Genomic DNA, 15,367 nt, shown 5'->3' on the forward strand with positions numbered 1-15,367 from the left:
TATTGCATATGTACCCAAAACAGGGGGTTATTTTGTTACAAAGTTATGATCATAAAATTGATAAGCCACCATACCACGTCAAGGTAAACCCCGAATGGCGGTCCCTAACTTGTTTTATTTTATATGTGCATTCTAGCATTACCTGTAAAAGCCTTTTAAAAGCCTTTAAAAGCCTGATTGCTGGCTGGGGAGGATTTAGCCCTCAGTGAAAAAACAGCGTTCATCGGACATTGATTACAGGTAATGCTAAAATGCACATAAAGTGGGCCGAAACGTTGGAAAACAAATCTATGCAAATAAATATCACTTGATTTATGAAGAAGAAATTGGTGTGCGGCTCTATGTGAAATCTTTACATAATATTTGAACCAGCACCCACGACTACAAAATCCGGATCCGAGTGCGGCTGCCTGCAGAAGAATTATATATATATATATATATATATATATATGCAGTCCCACAGTACCAGCACTCAGACAGATGTTGCCAGTGGTGCACGATCAGTAAATCGTATATAGTCATATGAAGGATCAGCACACACTGTTCTGTAGTGAAGTAATAGTGTTTATTTGCAAACAAAACACATTTTTATCCGACGTTTCGGTCCCACCTGGGGACCTTTTTCAAGGATATTGTAGTGTAACAAACCATGGTTTAAATACCCACCCCCTGAGTGAATTCTGGCGCCAACATGACGTCATACAGTGAGTACAAAGTGAAAAAAAGTATTTTTGTCCTTTTTAGTTCATTGAGAACTGGGTGCAATAATTTGATTCACCACCGGGTGTCAGTGTCTGCACTTCCCATGCCCTATAGCAGGGATCCCCAACCATTTTTCACCCGTGAGCAACAATCAGATGTAAAAAGAGTTGGGGAGCAACACAAGCATGAAAAATGTTTTTGGATGGAGCCAAATAATAGATGTGATTGGCTACTGGTAGCCCCTATGTGGACTGGCTGCCTACAGGAGGTTCTGTTTAGTAGTACAACTGTTTTTTATGCAATCAAAACTTGCCTCCAAAACAGAAATTCAAAAATAATCACCTACTTTGAGGCCACTGAGAGCAACATCCAAGGGTTTGGGGAGCAACATGTTGCTCACGAGCTACTGGTTGGGGATCACTGCCCTATAGTATGAGAGAAGTCTTAGCAACAATTGTGTCCAAATAAAAGGTTACATAGCAACAAAAATGTTACATAGCAAAAAAAAGGTCAAAGTAACAAAAGAACTTCCTCGTACATACAAGCAGTTTAAAGAAAAACAAATGTTACTTACAGAGCGAGAGGTATTCAATTCAGACCCAGAAATACATAATATATCTGCAAAGTGGAGAAACAGGGACTTTGTAAGAGGAGTCACTGAATGAAAAAATTGCCCAGTACCTAGACGTTCTGTTACAGCCGTGCGTTACTGCCACGAGCAGTTACTTAAAAGACACAACAGACTTTTTGAATGTCATCAAAAGTATTGATTTGTATGTTGATGGTTTACTGTTGGTCACTATGGATGTACAAAACTTGTACACCTGTATACCACATGATTCAGGTGTTGCAGCAGTTAAGAGTCTTATAACTGACAATTCCAGCTACGAGGGTCCACCAGCTGAATATACTTTGAAATTACTTGATTTTGTCTTACGCAAAAACTATTTTAAATTCGAACATCAATTTTATTTACAACGAACAGGGACCGCTATGGGTTCGAGAGTAGCGCCTGCCTATGCGAATGCCTTCATGCATGAGTTTGAGAACAAACACATATATGGTCATGAAACTTTTAAAAGGCATGGCAGCTTTTTTCGGCGCTACATAGACGATATCTTTTTTCTATGGACTGGGACATCAGAACAGCTGGAATTGTACGTTGATTATCTCAACAAACTGGATACGCCTGTTAAATTCACCTTAAGTTACAGCTCACAGGAGATTAATTTTCTTGATGTCCAGCTTTACAAATCTAATCAGGGATTGCATACGCGGCTATACTCCAAAGAGACTGACAGGAATACGCTACTACATTACACAAGCCACCACCCCAGGCATCTCATTGAATCACTCCCTAAATCTCAGATGATGAGAATAGTGCGTATAGATAGTGACCCCAAACAGAAAGAGGCAGACCTGGAGAAAATGGGGCAAAAAATTTTGGATAGGGGATATCCAAATGTACTGATCAGGGAAACAATCAACATAGCATTGGCCATGAATCGTGAGGATCTTTTAAGTCCAAAAGTCAATCGGGTAAAAGATGAAAACAGTCATGACATGTATTATGTCAGCACATACAACCCATATAGTAGCGATATAAGGAAATCCGTACTCAAACATTGGGAGGTAGTATCCAACGATGAGAGCATAGGCAATAAAATCCCTCAAAGACCAAGATTTAGTTACTCTAGGAATACTAATCTTAAGGAATACCTCAGCCCATCAGACCCCGTGGGGAAATACACTCAGCCCCAAGCCCAACATTTTTTAAGTATCCGTCCTGGTGTGTATAGATGCACAGGATGTGTAGTATGCGGCACACTAATATTGGGATCAGAATTCAGACATCCAAGGACTGGCAAAAAGTATAACATTAAACATAGGTTATCATGCACCTCCTCGATGGTAGTTTACATCATTAGATGCCCATGTGGTCTGATATATTGTGGCAAGACCATTAGGCCATTAAAGGACAGGATCAACATGCACAGGGCAAGTATAAGGGCAGCATTGGATCCCAACCGCAAGATAGACCCTGGCAAACAGGATATTGCCCAGCAACCAGTGGCGAAACACTGGCGGGAAGCAGGACATGATCCATCCCAATTCAGGTGAATGCCCATTGATCGTGTGCTTAAGCCCCCCAGAGGAGGAGAACTTGAGAAGTTACTACTGAAAAGGGAGGCATTTTGGATATATACGAATTAGACTGTGTGACCCCCAAGGGTCTGAATGGACAACTTCAATTGAATTGCTTTTTGACATGAAAAATTGATTTCTGACAGAAAAAATGTTTTTTTGACATGAATAAAATTATTGCCTTTTAACAATTTTGCTACTTAGGGTTTAATATCAAGTATTCCTCTTACAAAGTCCCTGTTTCTCCACTTTGCAGATATATTATGTATTTCTGGGTCTGAATTGAATACCTCTCGCTCTGTAAGTAACATTTGTTTTTCTTTAAACTGCTTGTATGTACAAGGAAGTTCTTTTGTTACTTTGACCTTTTTTTTTGCTATGTAACATTTTTGTTGCTATGTAACCTTTTTATGGACACAATTGTTGCTAAGACTTCTCTCATACTATAGGGCATGGGAAGTGCAGACACTGACACCCGGTGGTGAATCAAATTATTGCACCCAGTTCTCAATGAACTAAAAAGGACAAAAATACTTTTTTTCACTTTGTACTCACTGTATGACGTCATGTTGGCGCCAGAATTCACTCAGGGGGTGGGTATTTAAACCATGGTTTGTTACACTACAATATCCTTGAAAAAGGTCCCCAGGTGGGACCGAAACGTTGGATAAAAATGTGTTTTGTTTGAAAATAAACACTATTACTTCACTACAGAACAGTGTGTGCTGATCCTTCATATGACTATATATATATATATATATATATATATATTTATTACTGTCCCTCGGGAACACTACAGGGCCACTCTGTTGTCATTCTTGCTTGTTGTTTAGACTGTGTTGTAATTGACAGTGTACCATTTTCTGCAAACAATTGTTATTTTCACAATAAGAGCCATATGCAGATCTGTAGCATTAAAACAACATGCTTTGGACTGGGAAATGTCTTATACATGACGCAACAGTCCCATCATGTAATAACCACTGCATCATATTCTCCAAGTCCGTTTTTTACCCTAAACTTGAGATCTGTATTCAGTGTTTGAAAAGAGTTTATTTCCTACACTTTTGTCTAGAACAAAATCTATTAATGGTTGGAAAGGTTAATGTCCATCATTGTCATGGCTCCGATGAGAAAGAACATTAGAGTTCATCATACTAATGGCATGGTTTTGTCATATAATTATAAATAAAAGGAAGAAATTTGCTTTGTGTTTGTTTTGTTTTTTTTAACTCATTATTCAGATCTCGTCCACTGTTTGGTTATGAGACACTTACAAATACATAGGCCTGCCTATAATTAAAGGGGAGGCATAACTTATATATTAAGTCAATATTAGATTTAAACACTATGGGGCAAATTGACTTACATGTGAAAATTCGCCAGCGCTGGCTTCATGCACATCACAACACTTCGCCAGGCATAAATGCGCATGAACAACAAAGATCCGAAGTTGCGCACAGGGTACCTAACACTTGCAAAGTTGCGCTAGAGAAAACACGCTATAGTTGGCTAATTAGCATATGGCGTGCAGTTAAAGTACAATGGCCGTATATACTGCATCAAATACATTACACTACACAAGGCCAGGGAACCTTAATAAAATTATATAGAGTTGTTATAATGCCCTACACATGTGCCCACAGTATAGTTTAGGTGCCATATGTTATCAAATGTAGGGGGGAAGGTGGGTACCCCCCAAAAAAATATACAATCTTTTTCAGCCTATCACCCTGTAAAAAGGAAAGAACGCCAGCGTTTTTTGGGACTTGGAAAAATTTTCAAGAAAATTTCAAGTAAGTTGTATCTACTCTATTGCACTTCTCCTGGTCTGAGGTGGCGAAGGCAAGTCTGACAGTAGAAAATCAAAAATCTAGTGAATTGGCGTAGTAATGCTCTTTTGCCAGAGCGAAAATGCATCTGGCGTTAGAGTGCGAAGTTGCGCTAGAGCCTATCTCCTTCGCTCCGACCATTAGTAAATTGGCAAAGTGCCGAAATGACTTCACGCAGGCAAATTTTCGCCCCTTAGTAAATTTCCCCCTATATAGCCATACGTATGTGAACCCCTGTCTGTCCAACATCTCATTCTAAATCCTGTTGATGTGGCATCATTCAGTTGGGCCTATATAAAAAAAAGATGCATCAACATGTAAGATAGATGTTTTTTTTTTCAATAGACAGACCTGACAGATTTACCAGATTAAAAGGAAGCCATGATAGTCTGTTTCTGACTTGTAGGAACCATCGCCCAACCTCCTTTAGGCTCTCAGTGTCATACAACCCCAGCCTCACCTTGTGCCATTGGGAAGTGATGCAGTGGCGTAACTAGATATTACTGGGCCCCACAGCAAATTATTTTTCAGGTCCTGAAATGTCTAGAGGTTGACCTGTTTTACCAATATTTATTGTAATTGGATATGAATTAGGACTTCATGGGGCCCCTATATCTCCTGCAGTCACTGGTTCTGCTTCCTCTATAATTACACCGTTGAACTGATGGATTCTGGGACTTGAAGGCCCTCTGCTTGCCATAGTGGGTGGTGCACTGATTCTTTGGAAAGCAGAGGAATGAGTCAACTAATATATTTATTAAAGTAAAAGCGCTAATGAGCATATATATGAGAGGGAGAGCAATTTAATACATTTATTTCTAAAACCTGCATTCAACAAAATTGGAAATAAGGGAAAACAGAAAGCAACTGAAAAAGTCATTATTTGAGGTTTGCCATTGGGAAGTTCTAAGTTGTGTGAAAGTGAACCTTGAAGGGAGGCCGTGCAGAAAGGCAAACAATTCGGCACAAAGAATACTCAGTTCTTTTGCTTCTATCTGTATCACTTTATTGTATCAGTTAGACATGAAGGACAGAACAAAAAATAAGGTTTATCTGAAGTATTTCTATTATTTTATCATCAATCCAAAGACAGCGCCATTTCCTTCAGTAACACAACCAACAAACAGCAACATATCCTTTAAATGTTCAATATTTCAGGGTAAGAAGAAGGTCAGATGAAACCTTGATACATCAGTTTGGCACCTCCCATTATTGCAACAAATCTTTTCTGCAAATACAGATGAGCAATAAAGTAAGGGGGTGGTTGCAAGAAAAATCCTATTCATTAAAGTTCTAAATGCAATCCTGGCACGTGTGTATAGTTGTGTGTGGCGCCTCTGTCTGATTCCTGTCCTGAATTAAAAAAGAACTCAACTCCTCCACTAATAAACAGCCCTACCCTGCTCCCCCGCATAGATAATAACACCTATAAGTGCCCCTAATCCTTTACTCGCCTATAGGTGCAGAGTCAGCGCAGTGGAGCTCACGGGCGCCATCTTCCAAAACGTAACTTTTCCCACTGCGCTTTCAGTTGTAAGTGACCTCTAGTGACTTGCACGTGTATTCAAATCATTGACCATTCATTTTACTCAATGTCAGACTGGGGTGTGTGGGACCCACAAGGGCTACCATCTCAGGTTAATGTCTCAGGGCCCCTGACCATAGGCCTCCCATACCATTCACGGCCCCCCCCTGGCCCACCCCAGACACAAGCTCCAGCCTAAATGAAATTGATGCCAACCTGCCTCCGCTCCTGAGCTCCCGCCTGTCTACGTTAAACCTTCATCTTGCCATGATTGGGAGTAGGGGCCACATACAGTATTCATCTGAGAGCAGCCTTAGTTGAGGGGCCCACAAGCTTTTACCCGGCTTTTTCTACAGTCTGACCCTGATATTACTGAAAAAGAGCACCAACATTCTTCTATGTCAGCACATATATTTTAGGCAAATGGGCATTTTTCAAGGGTTTCTTTGCATATTTTGAGGGGCGCTTCGCCAATGAGGTGAGTTGAGGCTCTTGCCTAAGGCGGCATAGCCCCACTAGGTACCAGGGGCGGCAAAAATGTCGCTCCTGGTACTTTAAGAGCTGAATTTCCGGTTTTCAAACTGGAAATTCGGCTCTTCTAGCACAGAGAGCGCAGTTAGGCTCTCTGCGCTAGCGTACTGGCCCTCTCTGCCGGCCTCGTGGACCCCCTCAGGCACAAAAAGGTAAGCGCCCGGGGGAGGGGGCGGCAGCAACTGCTGCTGCCTCAGGCTGCGGAGGGGCCAGGATCGCCCCTGCATGGTGTCCAGATTATAGTTGACCCATAGATGGTTTCTTCCATTTCAGTTGTGAATCTCTATTCTTTTTAAATAGATAAAACTCAGACCATTAGGGCTCTGTGGTTTTTGACTTTACTTTCCCTTTAAAGAATGTACTGCAACTCCCACTCTCTCTCTCTCACACTCTCTCTCTCTCTCTAAAGCTGGCTATAGACGTGCAGATTTTACACTTGTATCTGAGTTAGTAACGATCAGACGTCACTAACCATTCACATTCAGATTAAAGTAGTAAAAGAACAAATCAGACGATGTTCTGGCCATGACAGCAATTGTATGAAGCATATTGCATATTGAGCATAGGACTGGCCAGATATGGGATGACTTTGACGTAGTTGGCCAGCTTAAATATATTGCAATATATGGACAAACAATCCCTGTTTTGTTTAAAGGGTAAGGCATTTTTCAGTAGCTGTATGCACAAAATGTAATTCTCTTGGTTGTCGGGTGGTCCCTCACTCCAAATGTATCAGGGTTCTATACAACAGAGTCAGTGGCACCGTCCAAGCCACAAAATATCCAAGGTAAAAGTAAAGTTCACTCTGGAGAACCACATTCGATTCAGTGTATTTTTATTTAAACACATGTTTCGGACAGACATGTCCTTCATCAGGTGCTAGCATGCAAGTGACGTTAGAAGAGCATTTGTGCATGCGCTCTGACTGACATGGCCGATGGCACCGGTCCTAGAGCTGGCTGGGGGCAATTAAAAATAAAACTACAGGAGGGGGGCGTGGCTTCCGGTCAAGAGAATGGCGGCGTGAGGGGTGCGCTCCACAAGACTAACCCGGAGTAAGCTCTTACTGTGTAGCAGATAATGGGGAAAATTGGCAAAGGCAGAGCGGAGCAGTATAGGACGCCGGCCAGCAGGCAGTCGGCGTCCCAGCAGGACCTGGCGCCACTGTTCGCCAAATAGAAACCGGAGCGCCTGCCAGGTAAAATGGCGGCGGCGCAGGCAGAGACAGAAAGGTCAGCGGAAACAATGAGCGATACCGCAGATCCTGAAAGTGGGGCGGAGGAAGAGCAAAGTATACAGACCTGCCTTGCAAACTTGCCTTCCAGAGGAGAGATAAAAGCAATGCTGGAGGAGATGACGGCAGCATTAAAAGAAGACCTGAAGGAGATTAAAAGGGATATGAGCTGTCTGGCCTCCCGTACGGACGACTTGGAAAGTAACCAGAGCAAGCTCCTGCAGAATGATAAGTATATACACTCCCAAGTCTGCGCGCAAGCCAGGATAATCAAGGAGATGCAGAGACAGCTGGAAGACGCCGAGAACAGGAGTAGGAGGAACAATATAAGGGTAAGAGGTCTACCTGAATTAATTACAGGGGAAAAAATCTTACCTACACTACAGCAAATTTTTAAAGGCCAACTCCCCAGAGACAGAGACACAGATATAGAAATTGAAAGGGCCCATAGGGTCTCAAAATCAAAAGCTGCTCCTCCAAATGCTTCTAGGGATGTGTTATGCTGCCTCCAGAGCTTCAGAATTAAGGAAGAAATTCTCCAAGAATATAGAAAGGTCAATAGTCTGAGCTTCGAAGACAATATAATCAATCTGTATCAGGACATTTCAAGTCTTACGCTCAGAAAAAGGAGATTACTTAAACCCATCACTAATTTGCTGAGAGAAAAAAACATTACCTACAGATGGGGTTTCCCGTTTGGTCTAACTGCAAGTAAAGACGGATTACAAGCCACTATTAGAACCCCAGAAGATACACAGGCCTTTCTCCAGAAGTTACTACTGCCTCAGATAAGGGTAACGGGATGGACAGAAGAAGAGAAGGAAAGGCAGGAGCTGGTGACCGAACTACAAGGAGAGTGGTTCATTAAGCGGGTACCTACACCCATTCCAAGGACACCGAAAAGCCTCTTGATAAAAGAAACAAGGAGTGGCTCGGGAGAGAAGGACAGCTAAAGATAAGCAACAAAACTTTTTTCTAGTTTTTTTTTTGTTTTTTTTTTTATATATTTTTTCATTGTTGTATTTTTTTTTAGTATTTTTGTATTTTCTTTTTTTTTTTTTTTTTTTTTTTTAGGGGAGGGGCGGGCAACTTATTCCCCTACAGATGATAAGGGTTTTTATATGCAGCTGGACATTGGCGACGGATACCAAAAGGGGATAATATATAACTAATAAGGGATACGTTTCACTATATGGTGGTTATGTTGATTTATGTGATGTGTTTTATATGTTTGGTGCCCCTTATGTGATGCCAGTATAAAAAAAAAAAGGGGAAGGGAAGCGGTTCAACTTACCCCACGCTGGACTAGAGGGGTATAGGAACGGGCAAGATGGCGATAGGGGTGACCGATACCAAAGGGGAATAATATATAACATACAATAACCAAATGGGGATATTTTCCACTGAATGGTGGGCGTGTTGATTTTTGTGTTGTGTTTAATAAGTATGGGGTCCTATTTTTGGTAGTATGACAGCATAATTAAGAGGAGGGAGAGCTGTTTTATCTTTTCCCCTTCAGTCTATAGGGGCCTATTTATATACCTGCTAGACGGAGTTAAAAAAGGGAACAATATATAGGGGAAATAAAGGAGAATGTAAAAAATATAGGTTTAAGTAGCTAACGGGTTTAATTATCCGAGTTAACGTACAAAGAGTTAAAGGCGGATCCGGTTTACTGCACTTTTGAAATTTAATGATACCGCCAAGAGGTAGGATTGGGGGGTCACTGGCGGGAATAAATGAATTGATCCACATGTATAAGGGTATATGGAGTAAAGGGATTAGTACACTGGAGATAAATGGCCACTATTAGAGTCGGCGTTTTTTTTGTGTGTGTTGGTTGTTTTTCCTTATATGAATACATATGAACATAGGGTGCACTGAATAACTAAATAGGATATGGGATATATTATACTAGAGGTAAAACGGAGACACATATATATCATATAGGGGAAAAGTTAGATGAGATTGTTTATGAAAGAGAAAGGAAATAGTAACAAGGTTGGAGAAAAGGTTTCGGTGTAGGGAGAGACAGCGCCCCCTTGAAGTGGCTAATAAGGTTATAGGTAGGTTCAACCTATATAAAAATATAAGGGTTATAAGGCGTAAATAGTATCACAGTGGTAATAAAGTTAATAAGAGTCACAGGAGGTGTTATTTATTTATTTATTTATTTACTTATTTATTTATTTATTTTTATTTTTGCACTCTCTTTCTCTCTTGGCCTCTCTATCTTTCCCTTGGGATTAGGTGAGATAGGGAGATGAGCAAGTTAGCAAGGTACAGGAGGTATAGTGCAGCTACAAAGGAAGGCTCGTAAATACTATCGAGAGCAAAAATAAGCAAGGAGTGGCTAAGGAGTTTTTATTATCTTTTCCTCGTCTATTCGATAGCCATATAACGAATCGCATCCCGAATAGTGGAATGCTTAAGATACATAGCTTGATAGGGGATCAAACACCATGGAAGAGACATGCCACAGAGAGTCTCTCCCCACCCCCGCCCGTGTCCGTGGTTTTTTTTTTTGTGTGGTCTATTTATTTAATTTTCCTTGTTTTTTGTTTGCGTTGTTGTGTATGTATAGTAAAACAATAAGGACTCTCCGGGTTAGGCAGGAGCGGTACAACTGGGCCCTTTACTATCTAGCCCACTCTTGACAGAAACTTCCCCCCCTATAAAATAATGGCCAAAATAAATTGCAACCAGAGAAGGGCTGTGGCCCTACAGATGTCTGGTGTGGCCGAGCAGGTTCAAGGGGTCCCTAGGGTACCTCTTTTTATCTTTTCCTTCCCTTTTTCCTACCCCAGCCCACTAAAAAGAAAACAGAGATTGGAAATAAAGGAACACATTAGCTTAGCAGGAGTGGAAATGACACCAGACCAATTTATAGTATGAAATTAATGGATTTAAAAATAATTAGCTATAATGTGAATGGCATCAATAACCCAATTAAAAGAGCTCAAATATTCGGCGAATGTAATAGACTGAAGGCCAAGATTGTATTACTTCAAGAGACACATTTTCAAGAAGGAAAATTACCTCAACTGAAAATAAAACAGTACCCCTTAGTGGTGACAAGTAATAACAAGGATAAAAAATCTAAGGGGGTTATGATAATGATACATAAGGACATATCTTTTACAGTCATCGACCAGCTGAGGGATATGGAAGGGAGATACTTGTTATTGAAGGGGAAAGTGGCAGAAAGCATAATAACTGTTGCCAACGTATATGCTCCTAATCAGGATCAGGTCAAATTTATATGTGAATTTACACAGGTATTGGCCAAATTTGCTGAGGGCATCATATACATGGGAGGGGACTTAAATTTGCCCCTTAATCCAATAATAGATACATCAAATAAAAAATGCAATATTTCTTATAAAGGTTTGAAAATAGTTAAGAAATGCCTTTCTGAACTACAATTGGTGGATGTGTGGAGATGTTTTAATATCCATAACATTGACTATTCACATTATTCCAAAACCTATGCATGTTATTCTAGAATCGATTACATTTTTACATCTCAAAAGCACCTACACTACTGCCAGGATGCAAAAATAATGCAGAACACTTTGTCAGATCATGCACCGGTACTGATAAGTTTCCAGCTACCAAGTTTTATTAAATCAGAATTCAACTGGAAACTTAACAATACACTTCTCCTGAATGAAGAGAATAAGGAGCAGATTAGGAGTATGCTACGGGAAATTTTCCCAGCTACGCTTTGGGAAACCCATACATGTGTACAGGGCCGCCATCAGGGGGGACAAGCGTACCGGGCCCGGGCATGAAGGGGGGCCCGGCAGCGCTGCATTTTTTTGAAGATCCGGGCCCCCCTTACGAGCGCCCGAGCCGTACGTCATTCCTCTTCAGTGCCGAATGCGGAAGTGCCGAAAAGCCGAAGCCGATGCGCCGAAAAGACCCGAAGTCACGGAAAAAGCCGAAGTCCCGAAGTCACGAAGCGCCGAAAAGACCCGAAGTCACGAAAACAGCCGAAGCCGAAGTCCTGAAGCAGCGCAAAGACCCGAAGTCACGAAAACAGCCGAAATTGAAGTCCTGAAGCGGTGAAAAGACCCGAAGTCACGAAAGGAGGCGAAGTTGAAGTACTGAAGCCATGAGTTCAATTCTACTGAACACCAGTTTGTGGTTTTTTTTTTTTTTAATCCCCTGGCCACCAATGTATTATTTTAATATTCTATAGGCCCCTGCCACCAATCTTTTTTTTAAAACTTTTGTTTTTGGGGCCCCAATTTTTTTTTTAACTCGTAAGGGGCCCCTTGCCACCATTGTTTTTTTTTGTTTTTTTTTTTTAAAAAAAAAATTAATTTTCTTTTTGGTGGCCCCAAATTTTTTTAACTTGTAAGGGGGCCCCTGCCACCAGTTTTTTTTTTTTTTTCAAAAAAAATTTTTTTTTTTTAAATTTTTTTTTGGGGCCCCAATTTGTTTTTAACTTGTAAGGGGGCCCCTGCCACCATTTTTTTTTTTTCAAAAAAATTTTTTTTTTTCCACATTTTTTTTTGGGGCCCCAATTTGTTTTTAACTTATAAGGGGGCCCCTGCCGCCAATGTTTGTTTATTTTTTAGTTTTTTTTTACATTTTTTTTTGTTGGGGCCCCAAGTTTTTTTTAACTTATAAGGGGGCCCCTGCCACCAATGTTTGTTTATTTTTTATTTTTTTTTTACATTTTTTTTTGTTGGGGCCCCAAGTTTTTTTTAACTTATAAGGGGGCCCCTGCCACCAATGTTTGTTTATTTTTTAGTTTTTTTTACATTTTTTTTGTTGGGGCCCCAAGTTTTTTTTAACTCATAAGGGGGCCCCTGCCACCAATGTTTTAAAAAAAAAAAAAAAAAAAAAATTTAATTTTTTTTTTTTGGGGCCCCAATTTTTTTTATAAGGGGGCCCTGACCATCAATAGCTTTTTACAATTTGTGTGGGGGGGGGGGGTTACTTTTTTAGCGCTGATGTCTGTGTGGTCTTTTAACTGCGATATGGGCGGGATATGGGGCGGAGCTTGGTCGTCAGTGTGGGCGGGGCCCAGGGGGCCCCAAAAATTTTGTTGTACGGGGCCCCGTGATTTCTAATGGCGGCCCTGCATGTGTACTACGAGGGCACTTAATTGCACTATGCTCCAAAATAAAGAGAGAGAGAGAAAAGAAAATTCAGGAATTGCTAAAAGAGATTGCAGCATTAGAACAGACACATAAACAAACGATTGCAGAGGATACACTCAGTAAGTTAGAGACGAAAAGGATACAACTGAAATCTATACTAGATCAATATTCCTATAAAGCATATTTAAGATGTAAACAAAAGACATACGAGCTAGGGGATAAAAGTACCAAGTATTTTGCTAGTATAGTAAAAAAGTTACAACCTAATACCTTTATAACAGCAATAAAGGACAAGCAACAGCAGACTTGTTATACCTCCCCACAAATAGCACAATGCTTCCAGCAATTCTACCAAACATTATATGGGTTGGATCAACTGGGTAGTCCGGCCCAAATTAAAAGTGAGATAGATAAATTTATACAGGAGGCAAGACTACCAGTAATATCTTTGGCTCAGAGACAGTCCTTGGAGGAGTCCATCTCCCATAAAGAGGTAGTAGACACTATACAAAGTATACCAATAAACAAGAGCCCGGGCCCGGATGGGTATAACTCTCTTTACTATAAAACCTTTGTAGATGAACTAACTCCCTATATGCTGCGATACTTCAATTTAATGGACAGAGGGAGCAAGTTTCCGGACCAAGCCAAAGAAGCTCACATTATAGTGATCCCCAAACAAGGAAAAGATCCGCAATGTTGCGCAAGTTATAGACCGATCTCACTTATAAACGTAGATATTAAAATCTTTGCGAAAATACTGGCCAATAGGCTGAAAAAAATCCTTGGTCAAATTATAAACTCAGATCAAGCAGGATTTGTACCAGGTAGAGAGGGGAAGGACAACACTTATAAAATTCTGTCTCTAATCCATCATGCCAAAAAGAAACAAATACCAGAAATGATCCTTAGTATCGATGCCGAAAAGGCTTTCGATAGGGTCTCATGGGAATTCCTACGGCACACATTAAAAGGGTTTGGGTTAGGGGAAATAATTATGAATAGAATTTTTGCCTTATACGAGGCGCCATCAGCTAGAGTTAGAGTCAATGGAATTCTATCCCCTTAGATCCGCATTAGGAATGGAACGAGGCAGGGGTGCCCCTTATCCCCTATTCTATTCGTGATGGTGATGAAACCTTACTCTCGCATATTAGAGAAAACAAAGATATAGCGGGCCTAAAAATTCAAAATAAGGAATATAAAATGGCAGCTTTTGCGGACGACCTGCTAATGTTTATCACTAAACCGAGAGTAACGCTTCCTAATCTAATGCTCTTGCTATCTAGATTTGGTAAAGTTTCCAACTTTAAAGTGAATACGAGTAAATCGGAAGCACTAAATATAAATCTCAAAAAGGAAACTAAAACAGCAATAGAATTAAATTTTCCCTTTCGATGGTCACAGGAGAAGATTAAATATCTGGGGGTGCAAATCACTAATGATCCAACAGCTCTGTACCAGGTTAATTTTAATCCACTACTTAAAAAAGTGAACGATCAATTGGTCTCATGGAAAACACTGGGTCTAACCTGGTTTGGGAGGATACAGGCTATCAAAATGTCTATAATGCCACAAATATTGTATTTTTTGCAAACGATTCCAATCAAGGTACCTAAATTATTTTTTGATAAGGTAAAAGCATTATATAATAAGTTCATATGGGAAGGGAAAACTCCGAGGTGTAAGTATGATGGACTCACTGTATCTAAAGATAGAGGGGGTTTGGCAATACCGGACACCTATATATACTATGTGTCAATTCACTTGGTAAGGACCCAGCATTGGTATAGGAAAAGCGAGGGTAAACAATGGATAGAAATAGAACAGGATTTGTCCAATATTCCATTAAGTAATTTGTTATGGTCACGTTCAACTTATAGACCTAAGGACTTGGTGTCTCACCCTGTAATATCGGTTACATTATCATTGTGGTACAAACACAGAAAAGAGTACAATCTGATGTCCACTTTTCCGAGGCTACAACCCCTTGTGTTGAACCCGGACTTTCCCCCAAGTTTAGAACCTAAAGTGTTCATGAGATGGGGTCAGTTTCATGGGAGAGAAACAAGAATGGTGGATTTTTTAGAGAAGGGCAGATTGATAGCATTAAGGGACATCCAAGAAATATGGGGTTCCCACCCAAGAGATTTGTGGTGTTATTATCAACTACACAACTTTTTTAACACACAAAATATAAAGCAGGATGAGATAGAAATGTCGGCATGGGAAAAAATATTGGAACTAAATAAATCAAAGACTAGCTCTATATCTCTAGTATACA

This window comes from Xenopus laevis, chromosome 3S (genome assembly GCF_017654675.1).
Source record: "Xenopus laevis strain J_2021 chromosome 3S, Xenopus_laevis_v10.1, whole genome shotgun sequence".
Classification (NCBI taxonomy): Eukaryota; Metazoa; Chordata; class Amphibia; order Anura; family Pipidae; genus Xenopus; species Xenopus laevis.